Source organism: Colobus angolensis, unplaced genomic scaffold, assembly GCF_000951035.1.
Source record: "Colobus angolensis palliatus isolate OR3802 unplaced genomic scaffold, Cang.pa_1.0 Scaffold76, whole genome shotgun sequence".
Taxonomy (NCBI): domain Eukaryota; kingdom Metazoa; phylum Chordata; class Mammalia; order Primates; family Cercopithecidae; genus Colobus; species Colobus angolensis.
The window spans coordinates 4,587,104-4,599,051 of NW_012121376.1; the positions used below are offsets into that span (position 1 = coordinate 4,587,104).

General features: G+C 53.9%; 1 protein-coding gene across 1 annotated transcript in view; it reads left to right on the forward strand.

Moving 5' to 3' along the window:
• Positions 1-11,948, forward strand: part of LOC105501907 (chromosome unknown open reading frame, human C16orf74) — a 28,289-nt gene that overhangs the window by 12,000 nt on the left and 4,341 nt on the right. The gene's annotated exons all lie outside the window — the stretch shown is intronic.

Consider the following 11,948-nt stretch of genomic DNA (forward strand, 5'->3'; position numbering starts at 1 on the left):
AAAAAAAAAAAAAAAAAACATACATACAGGAAAAAGACACAGGTCCTAAGTCAGCTGCTCCATGCATTTCACACTGACCGACAAACATGTCAGCTGCCCAGAAGCCCCTCAAGCTCCCTGCAAGGGCAACCGGGCTCCTGACATCACAGATCTTGACCTGCATGTGAGCTCCACGTGTCTCTTTTGTTGAGCAAGGAACTCATACCCGCCCACACCACACCTGAAGGTCCTCTGAGACCCTCCTCTGATGGCTCAATGCACTGGCCGCCGAGAAGGGAGGGGTGTGCCTCCAGCCGGTAGATGGAGGCTGTGTTCTCAGCTCCCCCACCCCTGAGGGACGCTCGGTCCATGCCTGAACTTCTCCAGGCCTCAGTTCCTGTGAAGTGAGGGCCGACCTGCCTCTCCCGGCGCTAACACAAGGACTGCAGAAGATGCTGTAGGTGAGGTGCCATTTCCTGGCTGTCACTCTCGAATGTCATTTGTCACCAAAAAGAACTTCACCATTTATAGGAGGGACACCGCCTCTGGTAGGATGGGCTGTGTGCCCTTAGCTGTGTGAACATGGGCAAGTAACTCAACCTCTTTTTGCCTCTGTTTCTTCCAGGATGAGTTGGGCAGGATAACGTCAAGGGCTCTTTAGATCATTTCAGGAGGTCAAGTCCTGTAGAGACACTGGCATCGTGGTGCCCGGCGCACATAGGCCTTCATAAAACATGTTGAGGGGCCTGTCACTGCACCTGTCTCTTCTCAGCACTGGGACCAGCAGCTCCTGGGGCCCTGGGCCGGGTCTTTCCCGGCAGCGGTGAGCCCCTCTGTAAGATTCGCTGAGGTTGCCTGGGCAACAAAGGCCGGGTCCCAAAGCATGTTGTTGCTGTCGGAGTCCAGGAAAGTCCTGGTCCCTGATGAGGGAGCAAGCAGAGCAAGGCAGTCCTGGGGCCCTGGGCCCACTCAGGGGGGGCCAGTACTCCCCGGAGAGCTCGCCTTGCGGAGTGGCTGGACTTGAGCTGGGAGTGACAGTGCTTGGTGCCGCTTCAGCCCCTGAATGCTGTTCCTACCTGGAGCTGCAAGTCCAGCTCAGCCTTCGGTCTGCTCTGCTCTCTGGCTGCAGCCTCTCCCAGCTTCAGCTGCCCACAGCACCCAGGTTCCCCTGGGAGACCCCCAGTTTGCTCAAGTAGCAACGTTCACCACCTTTCTCTGGTCCTAACTGGAATCAGCCTGCTTATATTACTGCTTCCATAGCAGTCATAATAGTACTAATAATATGGCCCCACTAAGTGCCTGCCATTCAATACCTTACACTTAGTACCTGCATCCTTATGACAGCCCTGTAGGATACAGGTTATTATCTAGGGCAAAAGTTACAGTCAGACCTGGGCACAGTGGCTCACACCTATAATCCCAGCTTACTTAGGGGGCCCAGGCCCTCCTTACTTCCTGAGCCCAGGAGTTAGGAGGCCAAAGCAGCAAGATTGTGTGAGCCCAGCAATTTGTGTTCCACCTGGGCAACATAGAAAGACCACCACCTCTTAAAAAAAAGAAAAAAAGAAAAAAAAGGTTAGAATCTCTATTCCAACGAGAGGGCTGACTGTGTGTAGCAACTGTTAGCGCTGACAACTCCCTTTGCAGTAGGAGACAGGGTAAGAAACTTGTTCTGACCACACAGCAGGTCAAGGGCAGACTGGGGGCTTGGATTCCTCTGGCTTGGGCCATCCTGGAGTTCCTCCGTGTAGCCCCAGGCACTGGGGCCACATGGGGACAGAGGAAGCCAGCAGCTCCATGCCAGGCATGCAGCGCCAGCCCTGAAATGCCCGGTCATTGTTGCAGTGAATGTCAATTACCCCTGTGGTTCCAGATCCTGGGTGACTGGCCTGCTCCCCCGACAGGCCCATGCAGGGTTGCCAGATTGAGGATGAAAAAAAAAAAACATAAAAACAGGATACCCGGTTATATTTGAATTTCAGATAAGAAATACTGTCAAGTAGAAGCATGTCCCAAATATTACATGGGACATGCCGCTACTAAAAAACTATTTGTTAGCCTGAGATTCAGATGTGATGGATGGCCTGCATTTTACCTGGTGACCCTGCCCTCCAGGGACAGTTGGCAATGTCTGGAAGTATTTTTAGTCATAGAAGCTGGGGGTGCTGCAGGATCTAGAGGCCAGGGACACTGCTAAATGTCGCATGACACAGAGGACAACCCCACCTCAGAGAATGACCGAAGTGTCAGCAGTGCCAAGACCAGGGGACCCTGGGCCACATACGAGCATTTCCATGGCCAGGCAGGGTGCCAAGTACGTGGCTTTTTCTTCTTCTTCTTCTCATGGTTGTCCTGCTCTTGTTTCCATTTTAGGGATGAGTAGATTGAGGGCTGGAGAAGGGGACACTGCCAGGAAGTGATGGGACCAGGGCTGGACCTGGACTTCATTTTTTTCTTTTGTTTGGAAACAGAGTTTTGCTCTTATTGTCCAGGCTGGAGTGCAGTGGCACAATCTAGGCTCACTGTAACCTCCGCCTCCCAGGTTCAAGCGATTCTCCTGCCTCAGCCTCCTAAGTAGCTGGGATTACAGGTGCCCACCACCACGCCTGGCTAATTTTATTTTGTATTTTTAGTAGAGATGGGTTTTCACCATGTTGGTTAGGCTGGTCTCGAACCCCTGCCCTCAAGTGATCCACCTGCCTCAGCCTCCCAAAGTGCTTGGATTACAAGCATGAGCCGCCACGCCCAGCACCACCCTCCACCGCTTTTTTTTGGTGGTTGTTTTTTTTCTTTTGAGACAGGATCTCTCTTGCCCAGGCTGGGGTGCTGTGGCGTGATGGCAGCTCACTGTAACCTTGAACTCCTGGGCTCAAGCAGTCCTCCCTTCTCAGCCTCCCAGGTAGCTGGGACTACAGGTGCACATCACCACGCCCAGCTGATGTAAAAAATTTTTTTAGAGATGGGGTCTTGCTATGTTGTCCAGGCCAGTCTTGAGGCAGGATTGCTGGGCTCAAGCAATCCTTTGTCCTTGTCCTTCCAAAGTGCTGGAATTACAGGCATGAGTCGCTGTGCCTGACCCTGGACCTGGCCTTTGGAATCTGGGCTCACCACACTGTACCCACACCCTCCACAGCCTTCCCGGAGCACCCAGCACTAGGATGGGCAGGAACAGACCACGGGAACTGGGAGGGCTGCCCAGGAGGGAGGAAGTGCAGTCAGTGCCCAGGACAGGAATGTGGTTTGGCTGGGCAGAGCCAGGCAGCTGGGCACCTTCCCCCACCTTGGTGTGTCGAAGCTCCTGTCTCTAGCTCCTCTCAGGTTGTCTCTCTCCAGCAGCTCATCCCTGACGCAAGCTAGGGCTTTTTCCTTAATTAAAAAGAGATTTAAAACATGCACTGCTGTCTCTATTGGGCCTGGGATGCCTCAAAAAGGTAAAACCACCAAGAGCTGCCCCAGCCTCATCCATAATAACACAAAGCTTTCCCTGTAATTGGAATTAAAAAAACAAAAAAAGATTAAATGCATCTGGAACCCTTGGAGGAATTTATCAGGTTACTTTTGAAAGACCTGCACTAAATCCAGAGACCTGGTCATCTCTGAGGGGTTGGTGTCAGCCCCTGTGGCTCCTGTGGCCCCTATGTTCCTGCCTCAGGGCCTTTGTGCCGTGGGTGCCTTGCGGATCTCTCCTGCCGCTTTCTGATTGACCCCTTCTGAGAAGCCTTTTCCAGCTCCTGGTCTCCCCTAGACCCTGCTTCTCCCCGCTGTGAGCGGGCTTATCATCTGCGCCTGGTCCCCACTTGCATTGACCCAGGATCTTGGAAATACCTTTGTGCTTCCAGTCCCCAGAGCACAGGCTGTGCACGAAACCCTGCATGGCTCCTGCAAGGGCCCTGACTTCTCTGTGCCTCAGTGTGCCCGTCTGGAAGATGGGGTCTGCCTCACTGGGAGGATCAAATGACAGTCCAGCCTCCCTCAAGCACTGTTCTCAAGGCTCAGCATCGTGGGCCCCTCCCAGCAATGGCTTGAATCACCGGGGACCCTCCTCCTTTTCCTCCAGCTGACCCGGAAATCTTGGGGACCCCATTCCTGCTACTGGAGCCTGGACAGGAGGTGTAGAGGGGAAGGCACAGATAAACCTCTGTAGAGGCCATCCTTTCCTCAGCAGTGTCTGCAGCACCTGGGGCCATGCAGGGCATACAGCAGGTGCACAATAAATGCCTGTTGACTGGCCACCTCCCTGGCCCAGGCTCAGAGCTGGGGCATTACACCTGTGCTGCAAAGGAGGGTGACATAAGCTGGCCGTCCAGGTGAGAAAGCCCAGGCCAAGAGGCAACATCACAGCAGGAAATGGAAGTGAGAGTCAGATGGTGGATTTCCTCCTTCCCAAGCCCCTGGCCATTCCCACAGAATAAGGGAAAATTGTGCCCCGAGAGTCAGGTTGGAACGAGGAATATTTTGTGTAGCACCCAGTCCAGCTGTGTGACCGTAAGGGGGCAACAAGGCCCCCGACCCACACTCAGGGGGCTGTAACAGTAGCCGTTGGCACCCAGTAGGTGCTGAATGTTGGTGGAATCAATGAACAAGTGCCCTGACTGAGGACAATTACACTTGTGGTTCAAATCACGTGATGTGAATCTAAGCTTAGTATCAACTCGTGATCTGAATGACAGCTTGTGTTTACTGAGTGTGCACAGCAAGGCCAGCACTGGGGTTTTCTCATCCACAAAACGCATATAGAATCATCGCACTGCCTTGGCTGGAGTGAGGACTCAAGTGTGGTCCTTAACGTCTCGTGCCTGCCCACCCAGACCTGGGCACTGTTATTTACCCCAGTTCTGCAGCTGAGGAAGCAGAGGCCCAAAGAGGCGGAGCCACTGCCCAGGTGGCCCATAGCCCAGGTGGGCCTTCTGGCTTTCCGTCGCATTGTGGGTCCGACAGGCTGGAGCCCTCTGTGTGTGTGATGGCACTTTGGGGAAGAGGGCGTGGTCCCATTCAGGGCCTCCAAGCGGAACGCCTGGGGTGCAAGCCTGAACTGTTTTTAAAAGAATCAGGCCGCGTGGGGTGGCTCATACCTGTAATCCCAGGACTTTGGGAGGCCAAGGCAGGTGGATCGTCTGAGCCTAGAAGTTCAAGACCAACATAATGAGGCCCTGTCTCTATAAAAAAGTTTAAAACTTAGCCAGGTGTGGTGGAGAGTGCCTGTAGTTTCACCCAGCACTTTGGGAGGCCAAGATGGGAGAATCGCTTGAGCCAGGGAAGTCAGGGCTGCAGTGAACCGGAGCCACAGAGAGAGACCCTGTCTCAAAAAAATCAATTAATTAATTGAAATGAAAAAGAACCAGTAGAGGTCGCACGTGAGCCGTGATGCCAGCACTTGCTCCTGTCTCCAGCGCGTGTCTGCGGTGACCTCTGGGCAGCCGGGAGTTCACCAAGAGCTGGCACAGGGAATGGTGCCCTGACCCCAAGGACCTGGGCATCCTGCACAGAGCCTGGATGTGGCATCTCGGGCACGGGCTTGCCTGACTCAGCGTTTGAAGGATTAGGGCTGCTGATCCCAGCAGCAGTGAGGGCAGTGGGGCCTGGAGCCTCGTCAAGCCCCAGCTCTGCTCCCCAGGCTCGGTGTATTCCCAGCACGTTACCTCCCTTCTCCAAAGCTCCGTGTTCTCCTTTGTAGCATGGGCCTGATCCTAGTGTTCTCCCTGAGGGATGGTGTGAGGGTTGATAGCAGGGGTGCAAATGGCAGGCTCGGCCCAGAGCCAGCTTCGGACGCTTAGGAAATGATGGTCTCAGCGGAGAGGCAGCACAGCACCCCCAGCTCAGGACCCCCCAGGCCCTGGCCAGTTGGCTGCCTGAGGGCCATGTCTTCCCTGGCAGCCCCACGCCCCACACCTGGCACTTCCTGCAAGGCTGGTGTCATAACAGTTTTACAGCCAGGGAAACTGAGGCTCCAAGAGTAAAGCCACCTGTTCCCACAGTGGCCCTAGCTCGGGGGTTCCCATCCCTGGCTGTTAGAGTTGCCTGGGAGCTTTTGAAAATCCTGGTGCTCCTCATGGAGCCATGAATCAGCCTGTCGCGGGTGAGGTCTACATAGGTGATATGAACTTCCCAGGTGATCTCAATGGGCAGCCGCGATGGGAACCACTGTCCTGAGCTAGGAGGGCGCGGAGCTGGGTCTCAAAGCCTGTCTGACCTCACCATGCCAGCACCCGCCTGTGTAACCCATGGGGAAGGCCGGCTCCAGGGCCCGGGTTCTATGGTCTGGTCTGTGTAGCTCTGCCCCCACTGCAGAGGACATGGCCGCAGAGCAGGGGTCAGGGCCTGGTGACCCGGAGCACGAGGCTGGGCTGCCTCCCCGGAAGGGGGAAGGGCTTCCCGCACAGGCTCCATCCCCTTGAAGCCTTGGGAGGGGCCTGGGTCCCTGGGATCTACTCCCTTCCTTCTGGAATCCCAGGCTCAGGAAATAGGCTTTTAATAGCCCGAGGCAGGCACATAATTAACAAATAACAATTCTGGCCTTAGCACAAATGAGCTCCTTGTCTGGGGCAGGGCTGGCATTTGGTTTTTAATCCCCAGCGTTGGCTTCATCCTCCTGAGAGCTTTCCCTCCTGTTTGGCCACCTCTGCTGCTGAGGCTGGGCAGCCCCTGGGGATGTGAGAGGGGCTGGGGTCCCTCTCTCCTCCCTGCCTGCCCTCCCCTCTCCTTCCCTTCCTCCCCCGTCTCACCTTCCTCCTCCTCCTTCCTCTTCCCTGTCTCCTCCCTCCTCCTCCTCTCTTCCCCTTCCTGCCCTGTCTTTCCTCCTCCCTCTTCTCCCTCCTTCCCTCTCCCCTTCCCCCTCCTTCCCTCTCCCCTTCCCTCCCTCTATCCTCCCTCCCTCCCTCTTCCTTCTCCCCTCCTCCCTCCCTTCCTCCTCCTTCCTCCCCTCTCCTTCTTTCCTCCTCTACTCCTTCCCTTCCTCCTCTTCCTCCTCCCTCCCTCTTCTCCCTCCTCCCCTCTCCTCCTTCCCTCCGTTCTCTCCTCCCTCCTCTCTTCCTTTCCTCCTCTCCCTCCAACCCCCTCTCCTCCGAGACTTCTGCCTCTCCAGGGCTCACTGAGAACCTGATCCTTCCAGATTATATGTGTAGGTTTTGTCCTCAAGCTCCAGACCATGTTAAAATGCAAATGTGGAGTGTTTTATTTTAGAATCTTGGAGTATTCACCGAGGAAGGGGTTTGGAGACTGAGCAGGGAGGCTTCCTCCTGTTGCAGATATGATCATCAGCGATTCCTTTTGTCAGGGGCCTCCACAAGGAGCTCTTTATGGATGATAATAGAGAACACTTACGGGGCAGCTGGCTGGGCAAAGTACTTTCGTGAATTCATTCATTTCCTCACACGCAGCCCTTCAAGAGGGGGCTGCCCTGCCCACCTGCAGCCGGGGTTCTGGCTGTGGCTTTTGTTTTTGGCATGAACAAGCCTCAAGCTTTTGAGGTTCCGTTATTGCCAGTTACAATATCGGGTGTGTTCTCGATCCCAGCTCCCCTCCACAGTCAGTCCTGGATGTTATAGAGCAGGGATTGGCAACCACAGCCCCGAGACCCAATCCCACCTGATGCCTGCTTTTAGAAATCAAGTTTTATTGAGGCAGAGTCATGCTCGTTCATTTCCACGTTGTCTACGGCTGCTTTCAGGCTGCCGCGGCAAAGTCATGTGTGTAGTTTGTGTGGCTCACAGAGATCAAATATTTCCTGCCTGGCCCCTTGCAGAAAGTTTGCCAGCTGTTACATGGGATCATGCCTACGGGAAGCACCGGCTCTTGGGGTCAGCCAGATTCCAGTTTGGGGATGGATCCTGGCTCTGCCTCCCACTAGCTGTTCAGTTGTGTGTGGATATTACTCTCTTAGGTCCCCAGTTTCCACATCTGTGAGATGAGGCTGGTGACACCGAGCACGGTGGCCATGGAGCCTGAAGGAGCCCACGCCTACGGCCCCCGTAGCTTGTCTGGGCGGCTGGCAACACATCCCTTTGTTTGTGGTTGTTTGGGGTAGGGGTGCCTCTTTCTAAGTGACTTCCTTTGATTTGTTTTACACTCTGGGCTTCTGTGCAAGATTGCAGGAGAAACGTTCTCTTCTTTAAAGAAGGTTCAAACCCCGCTGCGTGAGACCTGCTTCGGAGGGGCTATGTGGGTGCTGCTGAGGGGCTTAGAGTTCTGTCAGGCTGAGGTGACCTCTTCCCTCAAAACTACCCAGTCAGGGGCCAAGAGTCTTCCAAGACCGGGCGTGGTGGCTCATACCTGTAATCCCAACACTTTGGGAGGCCGAGGCGGGCAGATCACAAAGTCAGGAGATCGAGACCATCCTGGCTAACACGGTGAAACCCTGCCTCTACTAAAAATACAAAAACTTAGCCAGGCGTGGTGGCGAGCGCCTGTAGTCCCAGCTACTCGGGAGGCTGAGGCAGGAGAATGGCGTGAACCCGGGAGGCAGAGCTTGCAGTGAGCTGAGATCCGGCCACTGCACTCCAGCCCAGGAAACAGAGCGAGACTCCGTCTCAAAAAAAAAAAAAAAAAAAAAATTAGCTGGATGTGGTGGCGGACACCTGTAATTCCAGCTACTCAGGAAGCTGAGGCAGAAGAATCACTTGAACCTAGGAGGCGGAGGTTGCAGTGAGCAGAGATCACACCACTGCATTCCAGGCTGGGCAACAGAGCAAGACTCTATCTCAAAAAAATAAATAAATAAATAAATAAAGTCTTCCAAAGGAGGAAACAGGGTTGGGGTTCAGAAGGTGGGGAGGTGACGGGGCAGTACGGGGCAGTGCCTGGGTGAGGGGCGGATGCTGGTCACTGGGTTGAGAATGAGGGGAGGGAAGTGAGTGGCTGTGCACAGGTCAAAGGGGGCTCATCATGGTCACCTCACACCAGCTGTGTGTGCCAGGAACCGTGGCAGTCTCTCCCCAGCCCAGGGACTCAGCTGATTCCGCCACTACCACTCCGCACTTGTCCATGAAAACAAGAAGGGTGCAAAGAGTTAGACTAACAAGTCAGGGCAGGGGGCACACATGACCACCCACCCTCCGTCAGTAGTTGCAAGTTTGGGGGTTCCCCAAGCCACCCTCATGTTTGTTCAGTTGCTGAAAGGACCCACAGAAGTCACTGGAGGCTCTGATTCCCGGTTATGGCTCATTCCAGGGAAGGGACCTAGGTTAAGACCAAAGAGAAGACGCTCACAGGGCAGATCCCACAAGAGCTCCAGGCACAGGCTCCCACTGTCCCCCCCCATGGAGCCATGGACAGTGCCAACTCCTCCTGACGGTGGTGCGTGACAGCACGGAGCATCGCCAGGAGGGAAGCCCCTGGCCTCCGTGTCCAGAGTTCTTACAGGGCATTATGGATTGAACTGCGTCTCCCAAAAATTCCTAAGTCAACCTCCTCACCCCAGGGCCTCAGAATGTGGCCTTCTTGGGAGTAGTGTCTTTGCAGGTGTAATGAGTTAAGATGAGGTCATTTTAGTAGTGTGAGCTCCTAGTCCAATATGACAGGTGTCCTTATCAAAGGGAATTCTGCGCTGGGTGCAGTGGCTCATGCCTGTGATCCCAGCACTTTGGGAGGCCAAGGTGGGCGGATCACCTGAGGTCATGAGTTTGAGACCAGCCTCGTCAACATGGTGAGACCCTGGCTCTACGAAAAATACAAAAATTAGCTGGGCGTGGTGGCGCATGCTAACTACTTGGGAGGCTGAGGCAGGAGAATTGTTTGAACCCGAGAGGCAGAGGTTGCAGTGAGCTGCGATCGTGCCACTGCACTGCAGCCTGGGTGACAGAGCAGGGATCTGTCTCAAAAAAAAAGCCGGGGGTTGAGGGCGGGAATCTGGACAGAGACAAGACACAGGGAGAATACAATGTGAAGGCAAGAGGCAGAGATGGGGTGAGGCTTCTACAAGCCTAGGAACGCCAGATTGTCAACAATCACCAGGAGCCAGGGGCGAGGCTTGGAACAGGCTCCCTTGCAGCCTCCTGAGGAACCAACCCTGCCGACACCTGGATCTGGAACTTCTGGCCTCCAGATCTATAAGACAATGAGTGTGTTGTTCCAGCCACCCGGTTGATGGTGCTTTGTTGTGGCAACCCCAGGAGATGAAGGCACTGGAGCTCCTCTAGAGGCTGATTGATTGCTCACTTTGGAGCTCAGCCTGCAGGCTGCCGTCTCTCTGGGCATGACCCAGAGCCCCCCTCCATCAATCATGCCTTTGGACACCCAGTGTAACCACAGCCCCTGGCAAACAAAGACTCTCCTATCAGGCAAGATATTCCAAGGGCTTAGAGAGCACCTCCCAGAAACCGTGGACAGAGACCAGACCTGTTTTTAGGCTAGGTTAAATTCTTTACTACATAAAGGGCCTGGAGAGGAGGTGCAGTGCACCCGGGGTCACACAGCTGGTGGCCTGATTCCAAAGCCAGTGTGCCTGCTGCCTTCAGTTTTTCTGAGCCTACCACCTTGGTCAAGTTGCAGATGAAACAATAATTTGGCCTGAATGGCATGGCTCCAGGTCCCCTAGTTGTACATTTTCTTGTGGATTCAAACAGATTGTCCCTGACAGCTCAAGTGTAACCTGCCTCTCAGAGGAACACCCCTTGGGTGAACAAAGGTTGCCCTGAGAAGCCCCCTGTGATTTCCCCACAGCCAGGTATGAGATTCCCACTGTGCACCTGCCACCTCTTCCTATTGGAGTCAGGGAAAGATTTGCTAACTCTATCAGTAATCTATCACTGCATAACAAACTATGCCAAAACTTTGTGACTTAAACATCAAACCTTTATTATCTCAGAGTTTCTGTGGGTCAGGAATTGAGGAGTGGCTTATCTGGGTGGTTCTGGCTCAGGGCCAGTCATGATGTTACATCCAAGATGTTAGCCAGGGCTGCAGTCTTATCTGATGGCTGGACTGGGGCTGGAGGCTCTGGGGCTGAGGTGGCTCTCTCGTGGTTGTTTGCTAGAGGCCTTGATTCCTCACCCACATGAGCTTCTCCACAGCTTGAGCATTCTTGTAACACGGTGACTGGCTTCCCCAAGAGCAAGTGTTCCAAGAGAGAGCAAAGAGGAAGTTGCAATGTCTTTGATGACCTCACTGTGGAAGTCACACACCATCATGTCTGTCCTATTTGTTGGAAACAAGTCACTAAGTCCGTCCACACTCAAGGGCTTAGACTCCACCTCTCAGAGCCATATGTTAGAACCCCCACACTGACTCTACAATGGTCACTTAGGAACATTGTCCTAATGGTGGTCAAGGAAGGCCTGAGAACAGTAGCAAAAATACCCCCCCACCACCCCTTATTACTCAGTTTCTCCCTTTGGTCAGGGGCTCTGATACTTGAGCTAATTTAATTCCAGTCTGGCATTGTTTGGGGCAAAACCAAAGTGATGGGGCATAGAGACAAGGATTTTAACACCTAGCTTAATGCTGCCTGAAGGGTTTTTGGTTGTGTTTAAAATTATTATTATTATTTTTTTGAGACGGAGTTTCACTCTTGTTGCCCAGGCTGGAGTGCGATGGCACGATCTAAGCTCACTGCAACCTCTGCCTCACGGGTTAAAGCTATTCTCCTGCCTCAGCCTCCTGAGTAGCTGGGATTACAGGCACACACCACCATGCCCAGCTAACTTTTTTTGTATTTTTAGTAGAGATGGGGTTTCTCCATGTTGGTCAGGCTGGTCTCAAACTCCCGACCTCAGGTGATCCGCCCACTTCGGCCTCCCAAAGTGCTGGGATTACAGGTGTGAGCCACCATGCCTGGCCTTTTTTTTTTATACAGAGTCTCACTCTGTCACTTAGGCTGGAGTGCAATGGTACGATCTCAGCTCACTTCAACCTCTGCCTCCCAGGTTCAAGCAATTCTCTTGCCTCAGCCTCCTGAGTAGCTGAGATTATAGGTGTGTGCCACCACGCCCAGCTACTTTTTGTATTTTAGTAGAGATGGGGGTTTCACCATGTTG